This window comes from Enhydra lutris, unplaced genomic scaffold (assembly GCF_002288905.1).
Source record: "Enhydra lutris kenyoni isolate GAN:26980312 unplaced genomic scaffold, ASM228890v2 scaffoldscaffold12, whole genome shotgun sequence".
NCBI classification, from domain to species: Eukaryota; Metazoa; Chordata; class Mammalia; order Carnivora; family Mustelidae; genus Enhydra; species Enhydra lutris.
The window spans coordinates 16,308,266-16,334,230 of record NW_019154096.1 but is presented as its reverse complement, the minus strand read 5'-3'; the positions used below and the strand labels follow the sequence as shown (position 1 = coordinate 16,334,230).

The 25,965-nt window shown below is 38.9% G+C and overlaps 1 pseudogene; it reads right to left on the bottom strand.

The window, feature by feature from the left end:
• Positions 1-8,265: 8,265 nt before the first annotated feature.
• The window catches only part of LOC111144979, a 47,298-nt pseudogene continuing 29,598 nt past the window's right edge, over positions 8,266-25,965 (bottom strand).

Below are 25,965 nucleotides of genomic sequence, written 5' to 3'. Positions count from 1 at the left end.
TGGTGAAAACCACATTTTAAAAGTGAAGAAGACATACAAGACATGGCAAAAGGTAGAGTTCACATATAATTGGAATCCTAGAAGAAAAAAAGAGAATAGGGTAAAAGTAATACTCAAAAAGATAAGGGCTGAGAACCTTCCAAACAGATGAAAATACACCAAGCCCAAGGTTGAGGAAGTGCCACAAACACTACCAACAAAGAAACAACCATACTGAGGTATTTCTGGAGCTTTCCATAAAAAAAGAGACAGGAGTAAGATAGTCAAAGTCTCAACAGAAACATATGAAGCCAGAAGATAATGGGATGATATTTTCAAATTGCAAGGGAAAGAGAAAAAATGGAAAAAAATGTCAACGATTTGTTTGTCTGATGGTAATACTTCAAAAGAGAAAAGAAAAATGAGATGCTCTCAGACCAAAAAAAGAGATTTCATCACCCACATGGAAGGAAATAAAAGAAAGCCCTTCTTTAGTTCAAAGTGAAATGATCACTGATGGAAGCACTGAAATGCTGGAAGAAATGAAGAATAAGGAAAAAAGATAAACATACAGGAAAAATCTGGATGAATATTGACCACACACAAGAATATCAATAATGTCTTGTAGAGCTAAAATACACATGCACACATAGGATTAAAATATGTGACAACAAAAACACAAAAGAAAGAAGGAAAGAGGGTATTAAAGTGTTCTAAGACCCTTACATGTCTTGGGTAGTGGCAAAAATAAGTTAAATTGAAATTTAATATGTTAAAGATATTTACAGTGATGTCTTAGAGTAGTCACTGAAAGAATAATAAAAAAGGATAATAAAGTTATAATAAAAATAATAGTTGTGGGACACCTGGATGGCTCAGTGGGTTAAAGCCTCTGCCTTTGGCTCAGGTCATGATCTCAGGGTCCTGGGATGGGGGGGGTGGTCCGCATCTGGCTCCCTGCTCGGCGGGGAGCCTGCTCCCCCACCCCCTGCCTGCCTCTCTACCTACTTGTGATCTTTATCTGTCAAATAAATAAATAAAAATCTTTAAGAAAAAATAATAATAGTTGCTGCTTCAAAAGAAGCCAAGAAAGGAAAGAAAAAGGAGGGACAAGTAGATGGCAAATTAAAGAACAAATTTAAATCCAAACATCATAATAACACAAAATGTAAGTATACTGAACACTGTAAATTTTTAAATTACCAAATAGTATTTAAAAAAAAAATCCACATACTGCTTAAAGGGATGTACTTTAAATATAAGGAATTAAATGTAAGGAAATAAAATAATGGGGAAATACACAATGCATAATGAATCAAAACAAAGCTGGGATATTTATGTCACTATTGGAAGACAGGGTGGAAATATCACTAGAGATAAAACCAGGATTGGTTTCATAATTATAAAATGTTCTATTAATAGGAAATTGAATAAAACCAAGTATATGCAACTAATAAAATATCCCCAAATATATATATAGAAAAAGTTGACAGAAATAAAGTCAGAGAAAAATCAACAATTACAGGTGAAAGTTTTAACACAACTTTCCCTAATATAGTAAATAGACTAATACAAACAAACAAAAAAACCCACAATAAGAATATAATAGATATGAACCATGTGATTAATATGCTTGACCTCATAGAACTCTGTATTCAAAGACTACATTTTTTCAAAAGAAAACAGAACATTTACCAAAATTAACAAGACACTGGGCCAGAAAGCAAATCTTAGCAAATTTTTAAAGATTGATGTCACACAGAATACATTCCCTGACTAGAGTGGAATAAAGCTAAAATTAATATCCAAAAGACAAGTTGAAAAATTCACAAATATGTGAAGCAACCAATACACTTGTAAAAACACACAGATCAAACAACAAATCACAATGAAATTCAAACTATTTTGAACCAAATGATATGAAGCTACAGTACATCAAAACTTGGGGGATGCAGCTATGGCTGCTTTGAGGAAAAATGATAGTCTTAAGAACAAATATTGGGAAAGAAAAGAAGCTGAAAGTCAGGTCTCTAATTATTCATCTCAGAACTTGCAAAAAGAAGAACAAATTAGGGCCAAATAAGTTTAAAAAAGGAAATAGTACAGGGAAGAAATAACACAATAGAGAACGAACATAAAATGTAATGTAAAAAGACAAAAATAAATTTTTAGAATTATTCCTTAAACTGAGAATCAGTAGTAGAGAGAAGTCACAAATTACCAATACAGAAATAATAAGAGGCTTATAACTTCAAATCCTACAGGCTTTAAAAAGTTAAGAAGATATTATAAACCACATTATTCCAATAAATTTAAAAATTTAGATAAAATGCACACATTCTTTGAAAAAAACAAATCATCAGATCTGACCAAGAAGAGATAAGAAATATGAATAGTTCTCTATCTGCCAAAGAATTTTGTTCTGTAATTAGAAAACTTGCGAGAGAACACTACACTCAGATTTCCCTGTTGAATTTTTCCAACCATTTAAAGCAGAAATAACACAAATCTTACATAATACCTTCCAAAAAAGTAGAAAATGTAAACTTAGAAACTCATTTTATGAGGTTGTCATAACTTTGACACAAAACCTGACAAGGGCATTATAAGAAAAGAAAATCACTTTCCCTTAAGAATTTAGATGTGAGTCTTAAAATTATTAGCCACTAAATCAAAACTAAGGTGGAATTATTCTACAAATATAAGGTTAATTCACCTTGACCACTTAATGTAATTCACTATGTTCACAAAATAAGAGAAAAATCATGATTAATCAAAAAATGCAGAGTGACTGATAAGATCAATACCCACTTCAGACAATCTTAGTGCCTTGTGAAGAGAAGGAAATTATCTTAATCTGTTGAGAGAATCTCTAAAACACTCGCTGCAAATATTGCATTAAATTATCACAGGCTGAAAGATTTCTACCTGAGATGAGTAGACAATGTTATCCAGTCATTATTTCTATTACTCCTTGTACAGGAGCTTCTAGTCAAAAAAGCAATCCCCAACACCACCCAACACTTTCTGATCACCTTCTCTGCATACTCTATCAACAATGACCTGCAAATAAATTGTGCATTTTACTTACATTTCCTTCCATGATGTAAGCTTTGTGGGCAGGGATTTGTGACATTTACTCACTGTTCTCTCACGTCTGTGTCTGGCATGTGCCAAGCCCTTGATAAATATTAGCCAGATGAATTAAACAAACGAATAAAGTTTAAAGGTGATTTCACAGAAGAAGCCGTAATAATATTTCAATCAGTTTTTCTTTTATTTTCATATTCTTGTTTGGTCTCACTGAAGTCCACACTTAGACCTCCAGGGACCCACATGTCACAGCCTGGCTAGAATGTTCCAGGCCTCGCACAGTGAAAAGAACAAAAAGCGCATAATTCTGCTGTGAGGGTAGAGCATTTTAATGTTGGCTTCAGTATTTTTTAGTACATTCATAAAATGTTTAATGAAAGTGTGATAAAAAAGAAGAGTGGTTTTATTAAAAGAAAAATAAAAAGTTCTGTGTTGTTCCAAGGGATCATCTTTTGGTTTGATACTCAAAATGAACTGAAGTGAGGGAACAAAAATATGCTTGAAAATAACGGATTCAGTGTGTTATTTATAATATATAATGGAACATGTTCCTGAGAAAGTAGGTTACTTCTTTATGCACATATAAATTTGAAATTAATACAATAAAAAGTTGAACATCTTTGGTTAAGGAGGACAGTAAGGTCAGATGTCAAACTCGTAATAAAAACATTGCTGTAGCCAGACCAGAAGGCGACTCTCTGATCTTTTTAGGGTTTTTCAATAAGTTTTTCTGATGATTTTTTTCCTTCTCTCACCATTTTTATAGTCTCACTCTTAAAAGACTCATTTTCTTTCAAGAATAATCACCCCAGCAAGAAAGAAAATCTCTGCATTTCAGCAATAGGTGGGTTTGTTAAATTTTCAGCTTTAAAAAGAAGATAAATAAGACAGTGCTTTGGAGAAAAATGACTAATCTGGAGCTCTTTAACTATTTCCGAGCATCTATAAGTAATTTTGGCATACCACCTTGCAAAATGTTGCTCTATCTTGAATTAATATTCACCTAAGAATAGCTATAACTTTAAGAAAAATTATGTAAGACTGGTCAGCTTCTAGCAGCCAATGTTCTTTTACTTCTCTCTACCTGGAAAAGTCTTCACTATCAGGCAAGGAAAAAATATTATCCAGCTTCCAACATTCTTTTAAAAATTTCCTTCATGGGGAAGTATCTTGAGAGTTGGTATCAGTACATCTCAGGCTCTTAAAGAAAAATATCTCTGAGACTGTAAAATGACATAGTAACCTTTTGATCCAACACACACATAAATAAATAAATTTCTCAAACATACCTTCCTTACTCCTCAGTTTTCTCCCAGTCCCCTACACTTATCCCAACTGCAAGCCAATGTAACATCCTAAATAAATAAAATGGATTCTGAAGTCTGTCAAATACACATTCAAATCCCAGCTCTACCACTTATGGTGTAAATTTGGGCCAACAACTAACCTCTCTGGACCTCAATTTATTCATCAGTAAAAATGGGGCCGGTGATACTTCAGGGAGGGCAACTATAAGGACTAAATGAGATAATTTATGTACATGACTGGCATGTAGTAGGCACTTTAGGAAACAGTAAAAAGTTCTTCATTTGATCAATGTTTCTCCCTTTCTATTTTATGTAGAACTGTGCTATGTCCTTTTCACACCCAATATATATAAAACACCATTCTTCTTTAATCTATCATTCCACTCTGGTCTACCTGGTGTATAATCTTGAAAAAAAAAATTGTCCATACATCTGGAGCTCATTCACTCATAACTTTTCTCTCTCTAGGAAATCTGGTAATTAGAAATAATAGCTACAAAATAGTTCTTAATATGTGCTAGCATTTTCCTAAGTAGTAGCACATTTCTTTTTCCCATCAACCCTAGGAGACATGTGCTCTTATGTGCATTCAACAGATGTTGAGAATAAGGAAGGGAGAGTTGAAGTTACTTGCCCAAGTTACACACGGCAGGTGTGAGCAGAGACAGGAGTCAAACCCAGAGACTCTACTTGAAATCGTTAGGGTAGAATATTCATCACTTTATTTTCATTTGACTCCAGAATTTAATACAAGATATTGTCTGTCTCAAGACTCTTACCCTTTGAACCTAGGATTGAAAAAGACAATACAAAAGAAAGGTAACTAAATGGTTCTCAGCAAGAGAAAACCATGAAGTGTGTCCCCAGAAAGTGGCGTACCACTATTATATGATGGCCCTGTTATGGGATAGACTATTTTCTTCCTGACTTCCTTTAAATAGAGGAAGGCCAGACAGAACCCAAACAGGAAAACTGACATGAGAAATGAGATTGCTAGCAGCAATGTCTTCTGAATAACTTCCAACATCTATTGCCTTCTTGTCAAGATGGATCAAAGCTGTATTTCTTGAAAGCCAAATAGTAGATGACATTTATTGAATACCTACTTTGTGACAGCCATCAGGTTAAACTGGGCTTATAATCTCATCTAATCATAACAGCAACTTTTTTCAGAAAAATACTATTATTTTGCTTATTTTATAAATATGGAAACTAATGTTACAAAAGACTAATGAATAATATAGTTGATAAATAGTGGAAATGGAGAAAGAACTAGCTCTATGGCTTTGATAATATAGTTGATAAATAGTGGAAATGGAGAAAGAACTAGCTCTATGGCTTTCATGGACTGAGTGAAGGCAGAAAACTTACATCATAGGATGTCATAGTTGAATTCCTTGATTTAAGATTCTCTGGTTCATTCTACTCTGCATGTATTTAAAAAACAAAACAAAACAAACAAACAAACAACCAACAACAACAACAAAAACATCCGAGGCCAAGTCCAATAAAGTGACTTGCCCAAGATACTCAAATCATTAATGGCAGGGCCAGACTTAGAGCCCTACATTCCTATTAGCCTGCTCCTGTATTTTTCCTACCACACTACCCTGCCTCTTGCTTCTTGGGGTAAAAAAGTGATTACAGAGTCCATGGATATAAATTTCAAAAATTCCCATGTTTGTTTTCTGCAGTTAATTTGAAAGGAGCAAAAGTGAGGGAGTTAGAGTCAGAGAAGCTAAGGAAGCTTTGGAGGTGGGCCAAAGATAGTCAAATATGGAGAGAAAGGTCCTAAAAAGTGTCCTTAGCTGGCCCCTGGTGAACACTGGAGTGCTTTGTTCAAAAGAACTCATTACTAAAAATAAGCTGGGAAAAGTGCCCCTATAGGAAAAACAACATTTCGTGCAAAAGTATGATTTCAATAAGTCAACCGAGTCCAAGTTTAGACTGTGATTCATTTTACAAATGAAGTTACACCCCCAGATCATGTATGCATCCAATTTCAGCCTTTGGCCATATTCTTCATCACTCTTGTGGGACATGTGTTTGTTAAATTATAGCCCAGGCCCTGCTCTGTGGTGTGGACTGTTTATCTTGTAGAACTGAAATAACATAATTATTTCAAGCAAATTTGAATGGCATATTATTAAATTCCTTTTTTTTCTTTTCTACAAACAGAAAGTGTTCTCATTTTCTAAATTTAAAATATTTATCTCTTTAAATTTTGATACAATATCTTTGATATATACACAATAACAGTAAAAGTTGTATGTGTAATTATACTGTCAAATGGTTCCATCTTCCCTCTTAATCTTCCTCCAGCATATTCGGTTTTGAAGAACTGGTGCTGCCCGACTATAATAAATCATCCCTGCAGTACTTAAATATTGTGCCATACAAGAGAAAATTGGGGAGGATAACTTTTTTTTTTTTTTTAGTGAATACATATAGGCATTTTGTATTTGTACACATGACTATATATTGTTGGCTCTTGGATTTAATTGCCTGACTTTTGAATTAAAGAATAGATAGTTAATAGCAGGTCATTCCACACAAGACTCAGTCAAGGTGGTGCTCAGTATCTGTTGGTTGATCTGACTATTTTATGCCAGATTAAGAAAAATTAAGAAAATTTAGAAAAATTGTGTAGACATAACAGCACCAATTATCGAGTGCCCACTGTATGCTAGCCATATTATCCGTAAAACTTGCAGCCTCTCTGCAAAGTAAGTTGTATCAACATTTTTTATTAGATGAAAAAAACTCTAGGGGCTCAGAGAGTTTAAACAATTGAAGGAGGTCAAACAGTAAATGGCAGAGATTGGGACCTAATTAACATGGGCTGGAAAACACTTCGGGGAAGGTTGACCCAGAAGATTTGTACAATACCAACCCTGCAACTGTTCATTTTAAAGAGCATGGGCTATGTCTTGATCAAAGGTACAACCTCTTTCCTTCTTTCCATTCTACCTTCTGGCATTTTTTAAAATTTTCTTTAAGGAAGGGAAAGTACACTTACTGAGCGGTTACATTCTACCAGTTTCCATGCTGGCCCTTTGCACATGCTGTTTCATTTAAATTTTTCTAAACACATGGAAGCTCTCTGACTCTGCTCAGCTGCCTCCTATCATGGCTGGAAGTCAAGACCATTTGGCAGATAATCAGAAAACTGAGTGCTAGCCATGAGAACAGGGTAGGTCACAAATCTCTGCACCCTCAGTTTCTTTACCTATAAAATGGGATAATAATACAGTCCCTGCCTATCTCACTTTTCATTTAGGGGTAACATGTCAGATAATAAAATATTAGAGAAGAATACAATTGTAGGTATAAACAGGTGGTCACCTATATGACAAAGTTATGTTGTATAGTTTTAAATACAATACACGTGTATATAGCCAGAACAAGGAGGGAAAGAGAGAAAATGGGAGGGAAAAAGGAGTTACAGAAAATAATGTGAACAGGGCCAGTGATTCCTCCTGTTATTCTACTCAATGAGAATAAACCTCCAGTAAAAGGGACTCAATCCCTCCCAGTTCTTTTGTGCTTCTCCAAGTGTGAGCATCTCCCTGCGCTGGGTTTAGCTTCTAGGGATTAGATGCATAATTTTCTAATAAGATGGACTATAAATGCAAGCCATCTGGCTCTCCAACAAACAGCCACTTGTTTTAATGCAGAACGAAAAACTGGCTGTGAGAGAAGACATATTCCTCAGAGCATTTTCAAGAATAATCTCGATTGTGCTTCTCAAACCATCTGTGGCGAAGCACTATTTTTTCCCAACACTTTTTAAACTAATACTTTTGTAAAATACAATAAAAATTAATTACTAGAAAATAACCACTTGCTTGTGTGTCCAGCCATGCCATCTGGCTTACTCTCAATTTTAATACTTATCTCGTCGCTGACCAGAAACAGACAATTCATTGACTTGTACTGGCTCGGGAACCATCCTGTGAGTAGCACTGATCTAGAGGACAAGCATTAATGTCAGTGCTAATTCGAAAACCCCAAACCCTCTTTAAAATAGGATTCCATTTTCTACTCAAATGAGGACTTTTTTTTTCTTCTTTTTTTCTTCTTTTTCTTCTTCTTTTTTTCTTTTTTCTTTTTTCTTTTTTTCTTCTCTCCTTGTTCTTTTTTCTTCTCTCCTTGTTCCCTGAGGCCCAACACCCTTAGGCTCTTCTTATTTTCCCAAGCAATCCCCTCCTCTAACTTTTCTATCCTTCATCTTCACTACTGAACTCTTATGTTTGGTAACTTCTGTCCTCAATCATCTCACACTTCTCATTTTTCCTTTCCTTCCTCAATTCAACAAAAATATATAACCATCCTGTAGCCCATCCCCTTGGGGTCTTGTCTGTAGTGATGGACAGCCTAGTTATGTCAATCAGTGAGTTTATGCTGAGACATAAGTCATGCTCACTCCATTCAATGGAATTCCATGTATAAACATCTGTTTATTTGAGCCTGCTGTATTTAAGGTAGTCTACTGGGAAAGATGTCATAAAAGATACAATATCTTCTCTTAAGTAGTTCATCACCATGCCACCTGGATCATAATCCAAATCCACTGTCAAGTCAACATGGTCACACTCTACTCTCATTATTAGACGCCATTTCCCACCACTTCCCAGCCTGGCTGGCTGCTTCACTGTTACCTGAACAAACCATATTTTTTTAGATATCTGCATTCTTATTCATGTTATTTGGTCAGATTCCAGAATCTTCCTTCCTGCTACTCATTTTTTCAGGCCTAGCTCAAGGAGGGCTTCATCTTCATCATGTTCCTTCTGGACAGAGGAGCACTACAGGGCCAATGGATCTTCCCTTCCCTGGAATCCTCTTGAATTTATGTTCGTAACTTTCAGTGTATCACTGTGTCATGTGATTTCCAGTTGTCAGAACAGCATTTGTCTTTCTCTGTGATTAGATTGTAGACCTCTCCTAAGCAGCATATTCATTGTTCTGTATGATGACAACTGATGTTCATCCAACATCTTTATTCATTGCCCACCAAGAGCAAGGCTGCTTCCTTAACTCTCTAGGAAATACAGATACAAAGACCCTTGAGTCCTAGGGCTGAGACTGGTTTTCCACTCTTCGGTGTTTTGTGTAATTCTTATCCTATCTTGTGCTCCACGAAAAAAATGTGTCAATGGTCAAATAAATTTCAAAACTTGCACATATTCTATTCCCCTCTTGGAGTCCTATGAAAATTAGAGTCTTAAAATTTTTATAAAGTCTTGCAGGTGAACAATTTAACTTTATTTAAACCAGAAGTTCCCCAAAATAATTTGTCTAAAAACATCCATTGTAAATTGCTAATGGACATTAACATTTTGATGTTACTCCTCAAAATACATTTGGATAAGCATTGATTGGGTTATAATTCCAAGGTTAAAATGCTAAAAACTGAAGAGTTCGTTTTAATTTGGTGTCATAAAGCCATGTGATTTTGTGGGGTTTTTTTAATGTCCTATTGTTTAGAGATGCATACTGAAGTATTGTGGGTGAAATGATAATGAAATCTGAGATTTTCTTTTAAAATACTCGAGGGAAGAAGAGGGATGTAAGACAGATGAACAATTGGCACAATGTTGATAATTGATGAAACTTCATGATTAATAAATGGAGGTTCATTTTATAGTCTGCTTATTCTACATATGTTTGAAAATTCTCTTATAAAGAGTTTTGTTTTTAAATTCTATGTTGCTTGCAATGTCTACAATAGACAAACTATGGAAACAACCTAGATGTCCATCAACAGATGAATGGATAAAGAAGATGTGGTATATATACATAATGGAATACTATGCAGCCATCAAAAGAAATGAAATCTTGCCATTTGCAACAACGTGGATGGAACTAGATGGTATCATGCTTAATGAAATAAGTCAATCGGAGAAAGACAACTATCATATGATCTCCCTGATATGAGGAAGTGGAGAAGCAACATGGGGGGTTTGGGGGGTAGGAAAAGAATAAATGAAACAAGATGGGATCGGGAGGGAGACAAACCATAAGTGACTCTTAATCTCACAAAACAAACTGAGGGTTGCTGGGGGGAGGGGGGGAGGGAGAGGAGGGTGGGGTTATGGACATTGGGAAGGGTATATGCTATGGTGAGTACTGTGAAGTGTGTAAATCTGGCGATTCACAGACCTGTACCCTTGGGGATAAAAATACATTATATGTTTATAAAATTTTTTTTTAAATTCTATGTTGCTTGAAATACATAAATTCAGCCAAACTTCATTAATTTGGAATTCACCAATCTAAATTTTGTGATCATTAGGACAATATACTAATTTGATTAAACTGAAATTTGCCTTTGTTTGTAAAATATATTCAAAGTTAATAGATACATAGAGTCCCTCAGTGTAGCAGAGGATAGTTTACAAATCCTCAGGGGGCTCTGGAGGGGTCTCAGCAGCACTGTGAACAGGGAGGTGATCAGGTGGGTTCCTGTCCCTTCTCCCGAAACTGAGCTACAATCTGCAAAACTCCTACTGAAACTCTTTAGTGAGATCTCCATAAGACTTCGTTTTCAAAAAGAGTCCCACTGTTTGAAAATATAAAAGTGGAAAAACCACTGTTGTAGGCCATGCTGCTTAACCTGGGTGGAAGTGATCTACTAGACCTAATTTGGTGAAGTCCTTCACTGTTCCAAGTTAACCTCATTTTTAAAATTGGTTAAATTGAATCCCCAAGCCCCCTTTCCTGTGCCTTCCCACAGAGGCCAAGGAGAGATGTATTTTGGTGCTTTGCTGGGTTTGTGGTTTGTGGGTTGGCAGCTCACTTTCAGCCAGCCTTCTATATGGTCTGGTATGTATCACACCATGATTATTTCCATTAAATAGCGGTAGATCAGCAGCCACCTGCTTGTCTCCAGATGTGATTCCCCACCCCAAATTAGCACCTGGGGCAGCTCGACAAGTCCCAGGCTCAGTTTCATGGAGACTTTGTGCAGACAACATGGAAAGATAAACTTGTCCCTTTCTCCAAAGGATATTTTTGGGGACTAATTCTTGTCTTGGTTCCTACTGGAGGCATCTCTTTTTTTCCATTTTATTTTATTTTATTTCCTTTCAGGGTCCCAGCATTCTTTGTTTATGCACCACACCCAGTGATCCATGCAATACATGCCCTTCAAAATACCCACCACCAGGCTCACCAAACCCCTCACCCCCCTCCCATCCAAAACCCTCAGTTTGTTTTCTCAGAGTCCACAGTCTCTCATGGTTTGTCTGGAGGTATCTTGAAGAACAAAAAATTCCATCTGGAGGGAACATTACAGGATCATTGAAGAAATCAGAAAATACCTCTACTAGAAGTTCTTTATCACATGGAGATCAGTAAAGGGCTCTTTCTACTGTGCCCCAAGGTCCAGTTTCTTACTACAGGATGGAGTATAGGGTTTCAGAACACCAGCTGTGGAGTGAGAGAGTCTTCAGATCATCCTGGCTATGTAGCTCCTGGACCTTAGGCTTAGTACCTAAGTTACTAAGCCTTGGTCTCATTTCTCAGAAGGTTGGGAATAATATAGCCTATACCACAGAGTTGTCCCAAATGCTTTTAAATGCACTGCTTCTTCAGTATCATTGCAAAGTAAGAGAAGGTGAGATAAGCACTTTGTATAAAGCTTGTGCTGGTACAAAGTGGAAACTTGACGTATTTTTGCTCCTTCTGGAGGTGATAGTAGAGGTGGTTATAGTACCCCTGCTCCCCAGTAACTCCCCCAAGGAAACAGTCTGGCCAAGCCCTTCCTTCTGTCATTATGTTTAGCTTCCTGGAAGATTAACTTGACGATCTTGGCTCTGAGCACACCTGAGAAATGAGGAAAGCAAATTCTGATGAAGCAAATTCTGGGAGGGGTCTGTCAGTCTCACTGTGTCCCTGTGCTGTAACATTGTTCCGTCACTGTCAGTGAAGATCAGGAGAACCTATTGCTACCAGACAAGGGATCTGCATTTATTTAGCAATTAGCTTCCATAGTGATTCCACACTTAGCATGAAAAATAAGATCAATCCAATATAATAGCTCAGGCACAGTTAACTTAATCTAATTAGTCTGGCACCACTTTCTGAATGCCATGGCCACTGGGGCAGATTTCCAAACACTGTAGATGGAGTGCCATCCACTGCCAGAAAATGGACAGCAGTCTTCCAGGAACGAAACCTAATCTACCAAACGGGTTACTGATTTCCGTTCTTGGCGTTTCTGCTCCAGGTATTTCTTCCTCTTCCCTCCCCCACTCTATTTCTGATGCTTTTTAGGATAGGCAAGAGACACTGTCCCAACCAGAGTGACGTGTCCTCTGTTGACAAATGAATTTGCTAAATGGGTTCTCTCTTCATTTTGGTTTCAGCACATGTGAACAATGAGGCAACCTCAGGAGGCCACCTTTAAATACTTCAGAATGAAGCTCCTTAACAAAGACTCCAGAAGTACAGGCAAGCAAATCAAAGAAAAATGTCAAACTCCAAATGCCCTCCCAGCCCAGAAAAACGTCAAAGGAGCTGTAACGAAGGGAAGAATGGGCCTCCCAATAATGTACAGCTGGGCAGAGAGGAGAAAGAAAAGAGGCTCGTATCTGATTTATAAATATTTATAAAACAATCATTAGGCTTGGCTAGAACATGCAGTTCTTCTCTCAGTTCACTGCTGGGAAACAATAATAAAAAGCACGGAATTATTCAAATAGAGGCTAGAGGAGATTTAATTCTGTATTTTTAGAAATCTACCACGGCTCTCCACGAGGCCCAGCGAGGAAGGGGCGAGCAAACGTGCACAAGGTAATCCTGCACTTGGACCGGGTGTGGGAAACCAGCTCAGACTCGGATGGCAGAGCCTCAGATTAGCCTCCTACCCCATCCGCTCAGACCCTGACCAGTGGCATCTCCTGTGGACTGATCCTTGGCTGCTGTCCTGTGGCTCCTCTTCGGAGCTGGCGCTGCTTCTTCACTCCCATGGCCCTCCCATTTACAAAGCTGGTGGCCCCTGCCCACAACGGGCCCTGGTGCTTCCTCTTTAAGAGGCCCAGCTTGGGTCTTCTTTTTCAGCCTAGGGCAATTTAATAAAGTGCTCCTGAAAAGGATTTCTATGAGGAAAAATTCGTCTCATCCGTATTTGTTCTGGGCCAGGCCTACACAAAATTGGGAAGGCAATGGCTGATACCCGTGTCCCAACCACTGGGACGGGGTAATACTGCTGCACGCCAAGCTTCAGGTCGGCCAGGAGATAGGAGGGGTTATAACTCTTCTTCGCGCTCAAAATATTCAACCGTTTTTTAAAGCAATGACTCAAGGGGTACCTGGGTGGTGCGGTCAGCTGAGCCTCTGACTCTTAATTTTGGCTCAGGTCGTGATCTCAGGGTTGAGAGATCGAGCCCCACGTTGGGCTCCATGTTCAATGCAGAGGCTGCTTGAGTTTCTCTCTCTCTCTCTGCCCCTCCCCCCCAATCTCTCTGTCTCAAGTAAATAAATAAATAAACTCTCTTAAATAAATAAATAAAGCAACCATTCAACAAAGTTACAAAAATTAAGATGATCTTTAGGCATGATTTGAATGCCTCATTCTATAAACTTTCTGAATTCAGAATCATTATTTTGACACTTAAGGTCCTTAATCATCTCTTTTGGACCATTTGTCACCACCTGTGTAGGCAAGGATTTCTGTCAATGAGGACAAATAAGTTCAAGTTTCTCATTATACTTTCTGAAATTATTTTATTTGAAAGTTATATCCAATTCTTTAAATTGTGTTTTTCTTGTTTGTATTTTTCTTATGGTAACTATAAAATATCTAAACTCACTTTTTTTCAACAAGCCCCATAAAAACACCCTGAAGTCGCTCCCCTCAGTTTACTTCTCATGTGCAGTACAAGTAATATAGCTTTCTATGTGCACCTTGACATGAAAATACCTAACTCTTAATTCCAACTCTGCATCCAGACCTGTATTAAGTGCTTCATATGCATTTAAGTCTTTCTTTTTTAAATATTTGTCTGTTCATTTATTTATTTGACACAGAGAGTGAGAGAGAGAGAGAGAGAGAGAAACAAGCAGAGGAAGAAGCAAGCTCCTCAATGAACAAGGAGCCCAATGCAGGGCTCAATGCCAGGACCCTGAGATCATGACGTGAGCCAAAGGCAGATGCTTAACTGACTGAGCCACTTAGGTGCCCCTACATTTAACTCCCTTAATATCCAGGGCACACCCATTTTACACATGGGAGAACTGAAGCATGAAGGGCTGCCCAGGTAACACAATGAGGAAATAGCAGAGCTGGGATTTTAATTTACAGCATATGCTCTTCACACTCAGCTCTCCTATCTCTCCAAAAGGTAGGAAAGCACTGGTCTATCAGCATGCATTCTCAACCATAGCCGTTCCACACATAATGGGGTGAAAATCGGTTCTTGGAAGTCTGAAATCTTACTCCTTTTTTGTATGAAGCACAGATTACATTAACATTAGTACATAAACAGATAACGGTATATCATGGGAAGGGGCAATTAAGAAAAAAATTGTCCTTAGGGGAGCAATCATGAAAAAAGATAGAAACACACAGGTCTATGAGATAAGTTAAGAGAATACTATGGAAGCCTTTTCCCAACAGCAACTCCCTCCTCAAATAGGCAGACACATGCATACTCAACACATGCATAACCTCAGATGTATTAAATTATTTCTTGATCAGCCTGCCTTGGTGCCTGAAGTTTTCCATTTTAGAGACTCACTCATTTGGGTCATGGTAATACTGTCTACACAGGGCCTCTTTTAAAGCGCAAGTATTGCTGTGGTGAGTAGTATAGGAATCTCTTCGTATCAGTTAGTGAAAGCACCTGCCTAGCAAGGTGCTAAGCAAATAACAAAACAAGTCAGATTTTGGGAATAGGGAAAAAGAGATAGGTCAGGTCAGGATCATGAGGTCTGTGGGGTCAGGGGAGACCCAAGAGAGCAATACTAGAGGAAGCCTTGATCGAGTATGGATTTAGGAGAGCATCAGTACCCACAGGACTGAGAGAACTGGGACTAAGAAGGAGAAAGACAAGCATCACCTCATTTATGACCTTTGACATCAGACAGAATTAAATCCACATCTTAAGTCTGCATCCTTTGGCAAATGACTTCCCCCCTCGGAGCCTCAAATCTTTTGTCACAGCTATAGTGGACCATAGAGTATGAATGCGTGAGAGGTGCCTGGAATGGAGTAGGTGCTCAATATACACTAGCGTAAATGTTGGCTGTTCCAGCGCTACATTTTTCCATGATATTTTTGTAATCATTGTGTGATCATCTCACAGTTTTATCGAGGGCTAGCTGTGTGCTTTAGAACAACTATACTCGTTCCTCTTTGGATCTGGTTAGACATCAAGGAAAGAGAAGTACAACTTTTTCTCACTCACTTCCCACAGGAGCCAGTTCCAGTGGCAGCTTCTCAGTGGCTTACTAAGTACATGAGTGTACAGACACATCAAGGCAGCCCTTGGACTTCAGGAGAGTCAATTCACCTCTTCATCATTGCAAATACTTCCAAAGGAAAACGGAATTAAAAGTAGAATTTTTCAGAATCAGGCAAGTGAGGGCCAAGACAGAGTAAATAAAGGGCTTTTTCACAGAAAGGAATCTGCAATAAGAGAATTGATAATTCATCCTTTCATCTCTAAATTCACTGGGACTTCGATTCTGCCATACTTCGAGGTTTCTGTGATTTTGATCTATGTCTTCAGTCCCACAGTTTGGAAAAGAGGATGCTGAGTGTGACTCCTTAGAGAAATACTAAAAAGCAGACATTGTGAAGCCAGACAGTTTCATCTGGGCCAGATTATTCTAGTTCTAGTTCTGCATGACCATCTCCTTCAAATCTATGATGGATTCCAGCGTAGCCATGTATAAGCAAGGCCTGCCCCTGGCAGACTAAGCTGCTGCCAAACCTAGAACCAGGAAGCTTTCATCTTCCACCAGAAGGTAGCATCCTTTCCTCATAGTTGAAAGGTTTGGGAAAGAATCCATCTCCCTCCCAAAGAGGGTTTCTTGGAAAGAACCCCTCTCTCTCCCAAATCCCCAAAAAGAAATATGCCATCCCTGTGATCATATGAGCACAAAACTTCATTCAGCCTCTGAGCCCTCCCACCATGATCTGCTCTCATGCCTGCACTTGTGAGAATCAAAGTTAATTCTTCTTGACGTCTTGTCTGCCTCCTCATTCCTTATTATGACCCTAATTCCAGTTTCCCTTAAATTGAGTCAGATCTTTTTTCACAGCTCTGGCATCCACCTGTCCTCCATTGGGCCTGCTCCCACCACAGGAGAAGCCAAGAAGGAGAGGACAATTTAAGACCCCTTGGACCCTTTTACCACTCACCCTTTGGGGAAGGGGCATTGCCATAGGGGGGCCAGAGTGGAACTCTATGGAATTATGCTATTACTCACATGCAGACATTTAAATTTAAGCCAATTAAAATTCAGTAAAATTTTAAAGTCATTTCTTTAGTCATAATGAGAACATTTATATGTTCAATAGCTACATGTGGCTACTGGCCACTGAAGTGCTTTGCAACACTTCCATCACCACAGAGAGCTTTGCAACATTTCCATGACCACAGAGAGCTCTGTGAGTGCTACCCTCAGCAGAGGGCTGAGGCCACAGGTTCCTCTGACCATGACTAAGTGGGGACATAGCACTTGTGAGAAACACTGCTGGCTGAAGTCTGGATATTCGTCCCAGTGAGACCCTTCTGAAAATGACCTTCAAACAGTTTGGGCCCAGGCCTTGCCATGTGGAGCACTGATTCTTCTTTTTAGAAATCTGTCCATCTGTTATTGTTATTATTATTATTAATTATTTTAAAGATTTATGTATTTGAGAGAGAGAGAGAGAGAGCTCACGTGCACACAAGTGGGGGGAGGGGCAGAGGGAGAGGAAAAGAATCTCCAGGAGACTCCCCACAGAACACAGAGCCTGACACAGGACTTGATCTCACAACCTGGAGACTATAACCTGAGCTGAAATCAAGAGTTGGATGTTTAACCAACTGAGCCAACCAGGCAACCCTAAAAATTTGCCAATTTAAACTAAGTTCTTCTCTGAGTGACCAGAAAGTAAGAGATAATATTTCTGGATGGATATCACTTTAAAAAAGCTGATCGGATTTGGTGGGATTTTTTATTCTGGCAAAATATACATAATATAAAATTTAGCATCTTAACCATTTTTAAGTGTATAATTCAGTGGCATCAAATACAACCACAATGTTGGGCAACCCTCACCATTATCTATTTCCAGAACATTTTCATCACCCCAAACAGAAACTCTGTACTCATTAAGCAATAACTCCCCATTGTCTTCTCTCCCCAACCCAATTATCTTTTTTTTAAAGATTTTATTTATTTATTTGACAGAGAGAGAGAGATCACAAGTAGGCAGAGAGGCAGGCAGAGAGAGAGGAAGGGAAGCAGGCTCCTGCTGAGCAGAGAGCCCGACGTGGGGCTCAATCCCAGGACCCTGGAATCATGACCCGAACCGAAGGCAGAGGCTTTAACCCACTGAGCCACCCAGGCACCCCACAGCCCAATTATCTTTCATCTCTTCTCTGTCTTTATGAATCTGCCTATTCTAGATATTTCATAAATAGAATCATATAAATATTTGTCCTTTTGTCCAGTTAATTTAATTTAGCACCATGATTCTGAGGTTCATCATCATTGTAGTATATATCAGAACTTCATCCTTTTTTATGTCTAGATTATATTCCACTGTGTATATATATGTATACTTTGTTTAGAGAAAGAGACAATTTTTAAATAACTAAAAAAATGAGACACGTTATTTTACCTGATTCGATTTTCTGCCACTCCACTTAATTGCCAAAAAATGGAATTACTTTGCTAGTTCCTGCCCCACATCAGAAGTTAAGTACCCTTATGAGACTCTTTTATTTTGATAGCTAAAGTAAATGCATGGGACCTGGCACACCATAAGCATCCTATGTAACTGCTGTTGTTATTATTGTTATTATTATTGTTATTATTATTTGTCTGCTGGATCAGCAGTGCGTTGTAAATGGCCTGAGCATGGATTTCAGAAAGTACATCCTGCATTGTTCTTTAGACCGCCACATGAGCAAGGTGTTCCCGTTAGTGGAACTCGTGGGACAGCTGAGTTGACTGGTCTGATTGTTGATCTGTATTCTCAAGTTGATAGAAATCCCATCAGGTTTCGAGCACCAATCTTCCCATCTGTGACTTCTGTCAGTTGTCCTAGTTCTGCCTCTACAGTGACATATAGCCAGTCTTCTCTCTCCTCAGATGACACTGATCTAGAATTTGAAAGTGACTCTGGACCCTGCTCTTCTTATGTCTTCACTTCTCCAAGACCATAATGCCTATTTTCCTCCTCTGTACATTCTGCCTAGTAGTTTCCAGATGTTTCTTTAGCCTAGATTGCTTCTCTGGGTATGTTGTAACTTGTCTAGGACCCTGATAAAATTCATGACCCAGGGCTGTACACAGTACTTCAGATGTGACCTGACCATGGGCCAATGCTTAAAGATCATTGATTACAGACAGATAAATCGATATTTACACATATACATACATAAGCTTATCTGTGTATTTTTGTGTATATATGGACTTAACAGATACACACACACAGAGACACTTTTTTAATGGTGACACTAGTGTTTTGATGCACATGTTCTTCAGTCGTGATTCAGTCGTGTAACAGCTCTGAAGAACATAGTGTTCTATTAGGTCAGCCCCCAAGAAAGGTCATAGCGGTGACGATTCTCTCACTCAGCTGTGGGGCTGGACGTGGACACCGGGGGAGGTGATGACCTATTGCCTTTGGAGTCCTCCCAGAAGAACTAAGTCTGTTAGCCAGGGGAAGGGACATAAAGAAGCTCACAAACCCTGACTTTGAAAGGTTTCCCTCTTTTGAACATTTATGTGGTTGAATAATTTGATACCCCACAAAGGCATTAAGGACTTACTTTTCTCAGACAGATCTCAAATAATTAAAAAAAATAGACATAAATCCTTCAAACATTGTTTTTACCCATTCTTCATTTATAATGACCTCTCTCTCCTGCTTTCTCTCATTTTCCTCCTAATCCTCCAAAGCACGCTGTGAACTCCCAACAAGTTAAAATTTTAAAAGCTACGTAGTTCACATGCGTACGTGAGGCCCAACAATGAGGGCTTAGAAGGCTGTAATCACTTAGGAGAGATCAGCAGCACAGGTTGGCTATAGCACTCCAAGAAGCTGCTGTTTATTTATTTTTGTAAAAAGGGAATGGACAGAAGGAAACACTGAGTTTCAATAATAAAATGACCTTTCTTCTGAATAGATGAGCTTCCTAAGTTAAAATGATTCAGGGCTCTGTCTCATATCTGGGGAATAGAGTCCTGGGTTTCCGAAGACAGATGTGATTATGACACACAGTCAACAATGTTTTTCTTCAGGATTGTTTGGCCTGAATTTGGGGTTTTCTGGGAGAGAAAGGGAGAGAAAGGGTTGAAGACTTGGAGAATAATAGGAATTAAATGGGAATGTATTTGTGGTTCAATGTCTCTATTACAGAGTTTTATTGTTGGCTTAGGTAAAATATCATTTGAAATTTATCATAAGAAAGTCTCCTAGGCCTTTTGGTAGACCATTCTCAAATTAAAGGACAGAATCTGAGTCCCGTGAGGTTGTTTTTCATTAACTTAACAAAAAAAACATACTCGTAGAATGAGGAACCGAAGCCAGGATGTGGGTTTCTTAAGCTACCATAACAGTGCAGTTTAGAAAGTGGTGCATGTAGTACAGTTAGTTTATAGATGGTTCTTTTATGACATTCAAAATATGACTCTGTCAGTTCTAAAACAACTTTTGGTTTCATTACTTAGGTGATTCTTACATCTCTGTGACAACGAATACCAAAAATATATAGTCATGGGTAGTGAGGATGTTCCATGCCCATGCCTCTAAGATGCAAGGAAAAAAAGAAGGAAGGGAGGGAGGGAGGGAGGGAGGGACAAAGGAAGAGGAGAGAAAGAAAAGAAAAGAAAGGAAAGGAAAGGGAAAGAATTGGAAGGAGAAATCACTTGGGCAGAAGAAAAACCGGGTAACTGGCTTGCCTTCGACATGTACTGACAAGTCATTCCATTTTTGTGTGTCTCAAATGTTAAATATTTATAATGGGAACAAGTATATAAAATCTACCACCTTTCTAGGGTTACACTGAGAAAATGCAAAAGAAACCACTCTAGATAATTAAAAACAAATTCACAGGTCTATTTAATCTATATTAGCTGGAATATACTGCTGTTTTCATGGGTCCGGTGCTGAGTTTAGTAATTCACTGATAGTGATACTTAAACCTCATGGCAGACTTAGGAGGTACGCATTATTATAATGCCTGCTTCATGGACAAGGAATGGAGGCATCCACAGGATCACAGTGAAGCAGCTCAGGTTTGGATCTAGTCTGCCTCGCACCAGAGCTAGCTCTTCTATGCATTATCTAGCCTCAGCTAGATTATAAAATATTCTGGGTTAATACGGGAAAAGGCATTGATCTGTAATATTTCAGGGTGGTTTCAAGGCTCAGTACTCAATGAATAAAGCCACCAATGTCATGGTTTATAGCCTCGGAGGTGGCTCCACTGATTTCCACTTCTAAATATTCATGCCTTTTTGTAATGTTTTCCCCTTAAACGCAACACAAATGAAAAGACGTCATTTCCGAGATTAGGTTATGTAAAGACTGAGGCTTCCATCTTGGCCATTCTCTCTCACTCTCTCTTGGATCAGTTCACTCTGGGGGAAAGTCGTCTGCCAGATTCTGAGGTCTGCTAAAGGTCACATGAATGACGCATGTCATCCAGGGCCAGCCAACATCCATGTGAATGACCGCGGAGGTAAACTTTGCCTCAGCTGAACAGTGGGCTAACTGTATGTAGCCTTGGCCAAAATCCTGACTGCAGCCTTGTGAGAGATCCGGGTAACATCTCCCGCATTCCTTGACCCACAGGAACTGGGAGACAACAAATATGTTTCATTTCAGCCATTAAGTTTTGGGGTAATCTTTTATGTAGCAATAAATAACTCAAGCAAATGTTAGTGAAGTGGCTGATTAAGGAAAGGGAACCTTCCCAAGTATCCCTCCTTCAACTCCTTCAACAAATGCGTACTAAGTTCTTACATGCCAGGCATTAGATGTGGTCCCTGCCCTCATACTGCTGAGCATCTGATGAGAGGTAGGTGGAGGGAAAAATATTTTTTATATAACTAAAAATCAACTTCTTCCTAACATGCTGGAGAGGGAGTAGAAATAGCACAACATAGAACCAGCCAGGAGGACTCCAGTTCCAGTCTCCAGATATAAGATCTGGGACAAATAACTTCTCTGAGCTTTCACTTCTTCATCTGAACAGGTGATGATACTATCTCTGAAAAGTTTGTAGGATTAAATAAAAGAATACATGAAAAACCTCTGGCATGTATTAGGAGCTCAACAAATAACAATTCTATTAGTCTTCGTGTCCTTCTTGTAAAATAGGGAGTAATTATCCATATTATGCAGGATTGCTCATTTTATAAAGATATATGTACATAAAATGTTTAGCAAGGGCAAAGTCTGTTTTATATGCACCCAGAATAGTAATTCCCATTAGTTTTTCTAGACCCTATAAGTCGCATTATGGTTATAGAAGATAAAAGTAATTTTATAAAAAAAATAATACATGGGCGCCTGGGTGCCTCAGTGGGTTAAAGCCTCTGCCTTCGGCTCAGGTCGTGATCTCAGGGTCCTGGGATTGAGCCCCACATCGGGCTCTCTGCTCAGTGGGGAGCCTGCTTCCCCCTCTCTCCCCACCTGCCTCTCTGCCTGCTTGTGATCTCTCTCTCTGTCAAATAAATAAATAAAATCTTTTTTAAAAATAATACAAACTTTTGTGGGTTCTAATTTTGCAAAAGGCTTCACTATGAGTCAATGGAGGAAATGAAAAACGAGGATAGGATGGGCTATCTGAATTCACAACCAAGCAGGGCAGAAGCTAGTTACTGGAGATCAAAAGTCTGGGATTCTCTGTTTGCCTCTGAGTGACCACCCACTATTTACCATAACAGGGGGCATCAGATTGTTTCAGTCTTGTGTCGTAGCTGTTGTGTAGCTTATAATTAATGGTCTTCTAAAACAATTATTTTATAAAATACATTTCTATCATATGACGACACAAAGGATTAATGTTCCTCATGAATTTCCTAAAATTTAATCAACATGCATCACCATTAGTATGACTAAAGTAATATGTAAGACTAGAAAGACAGACAGACAGACACACACACACACACACACACACACACCCCTCCCGAAGAAGTGAAAAATCAATATTAAAGTATATTGGATTTTATTTCTAGAAGAACTAAATATGACCACTAGATGGCACTGGAGTCTGATTTCGTCTTTCTATTTCCAGAACCATCTCTGGGAAAAACAACTGTAAGACTATCATAAATTTTCTGAGTCAGTTACTTGCTTATCTGATGTGGTGCAAGGCATAAGACATTTTGATATTCTTTTTCAAGTTAATGGCAGTCTTCCGTCAATAAATGAGCATACTGCCAACTCAACCTGAAGCAAACTGATCTTGTCCAGACAAGTGAGTTTTGTGATTCCTTGAAGAGCTTGCTATAAGAAAATGTAAGTTTCTACAAATGAAATAGGTTATAATTTCAAACGAAAAAAGCTTGATATGCCTCTGCCAAAGTGCTGACTCCAGCTGTTCATTTCCTCTAGCAATTCAAATCTCAGTTCTGGCGCATCTATAGTAATGCCTAGAAACCCATTCAACAAATTTACGTTAAGACCAGCACTCCAGGGTGCACGTAGATGCTAAGAAGCAGTGAGTGGGCTTCCCTTGTGGAGTTTATATTCCAGTGGGAAAGTCAGACAATAAGCATCTGAATAAATACAATAATTTTAGGTGCCATGAAGGAAATCGGTGGGTAATATGGTGAAGACAAGTGGGCTCAAGAGGGGGTGCATTGGATAAAGTGGTTAGAAGTCTTCTCTGAATAGGTGAAATTTGACCTAGCCCTAGAATAAGATAGACTCGACCCCAGAAAGAAAGTCAGCATCATAAAGGTAACAAGAGGGAAGGGGAGAGTGGTTAGAAAGGAACTGGGAGGGTCAGCAAACTGAGTCTAAGAGGGACTTCAAGTTTGTATTTCATCTTGTTATGGGAGTCACTGAAAGGTTTTAAGCATGCATACAGCACCTATGGTTTACATTTTTTTTAAAAGAGCATTCTGGTTGCCAGTGGGCAATGGATTATTTTTTTTTAAAGATTTTATTTATTTACTTGAGAGAGAGATATCACATAGGTGGAGAGGCAGGCAGCGAGAGAGAGGAGGAAGGAGGCTTCCCGCTGAGCAGAGAGCCCGATGTGGGGCTCGATCCCAGGACCCTGGGATCATGACCTGAGCCGAAGGCAGAGGCTTTAACCCACTGAGCCGCTCAGGCGCCCTGGGCAGTGGATTATGACATGGGATAAAAACAGCAAGCGCTCACTACATGTATATTAAATGAATAAATGAACAACTATACCCACTGTGGCTAACACCAGCTAGGTGCTTATGATTCCTTGAAATTCATTTTATCACATTGATAGAGTTAGTAACACTCTTAGTAATGGTTCTCAAGTTTAGCAGCCATCAGAATGATCTAGAACACTTATTAAACACAGATTGCTAGACAACACCCTTAATCATTTGTTTCTCCCTCCCCAGTTTCTGATTCAGGAGATTCGGGTGGGGCCTGAGAATCTGCATTTCTAACAAGTTTCCAGATGATGCTGTTGCTGATCTGAGGAACACCCTTGGACACCCACTGCTGTAAGATGCTGAGCATTAAATTCCATCAGCTATTGAGACAAACAAAATAGGGAGAACTTAGCTCTATTACAGTTCAGGCTTCTGGATCTTAAGAGATCACACTCATCCTTTTCTTGTACTACCAACGTGGGAAATGTTCACTCTCTCGATAAGGATGAATTCTTCCTTCCTAATGGAGCCTCATTTTTGTTCAGGATTATCCTGTCCAGCTCCACAGTTTAAGTCAGGCTTGGTTTAGACCACATGTGGTAGCTCCATCCCCTTACCACCAGATACTCACTATCCCAACCTCCCTTGAATAGCCATGGGACTCAGGTCTAAGCCAGGAGAAACAATAGCAGTGTACTAGAGATCCTGGGAGACTCTCCTCCCTAATGAAAAAGAGAGTAGGGGAGAAAGGAATCTTCATTAATAGGAGATTCTGCTCAGTTAATACTCTCATGTAAAAAGAGCCACAATTTCAAAAATGTGAATACCTATCAGGCAGTGGTATGCTGGTAAGTGTTTAACAACAGGTTCTCAGCAATGGCGGGGGGGAAAAAAGCCAATTGCTGATTTCCACAGTGCAAATGCTCCTACAATGGCTGATGTTAAGCTACTGATGTGAAGTCACTGAACACAGAATTGGGAAAAGATGGTAATGATAGGTTCTCACGAGCTTGCTGCAGCACACCACTGCCAGGGATTCTGAAACCTGAGGGTAGGGTACACCTTATCCTGAAATGTAAAGAAAGCAAGCCTAATCTCTCATGTTCCCATGCCCATAATCTCTCCCCGAATCCATTTGCACCGTCATATAAACAGCTGGAAAGGTTCAAGCATAGAAGACAGCCAGATTGGTGATTGATGAACAGCCCCCTTGCCATGGCTACGTACAATTTATTGAAACATGAGTCTAAAAGTAATCTTTTGTGGAATTTAATGCATTGTTTATAGGAAGTATTTTAGGAAGCCAGAGTCTTTCTACAGCTCCTCCACAAACTACCCCTTATTCTCCTTAGTGTTAAAAGAAAATAATGTTTAAAACAGAGGAAAGCAAACTTTATTTGAGGGGTACTTCTGAGGAATTAGCAGGTCCGGGTCCCTCTGTAGGGAAGTCACCAATTTCCTACTCTCTCCACATCCCAATAGTCAAGCTTCCGCTCAGCCATGTGCAAAGTTTCAATGTCTTACAATTTTTTCTTAGCAAATCCTTCCTGATCCTTACCAGATATCACACACTCCCCTCTAGCCAAAATAATTTCTCCTAGGTTCTCTCTACCCTCAGTGTGGTGCCTTGATATGTACAATCCCTCTGCCTGGAATGGTCATTCAGGATTTCCTAAACCTTGTGGATTACCAGAACAACATGGGAACAGTACAAATACAGATTCCTAGATCTCACTCCTTGATCTAATGATTCAGAATCTCCAAGAGAAGAAACCTGGAAATACACAATTTCAAACAAATGCCACCATGACTTCTATCTGGAAGTTTTAGAAAAACTATGGCTTCTCTCTCTCCTTTTTACTGCTCAGCTCGCTCTTCCTTCCTGGTCCCCCAAACAGAGTTAAATCCTCTTCTTTATTGCATTAGGCTTAAAATATTTTGCATCACTTTTTAGCCTTTGCCTGAATGAACTTTATTGAGAGTCCTTCCCATAAGATTGTAAATTTCATGAAGGTAGAAAGTGTCTTGTTTATGACCATATCTTGAG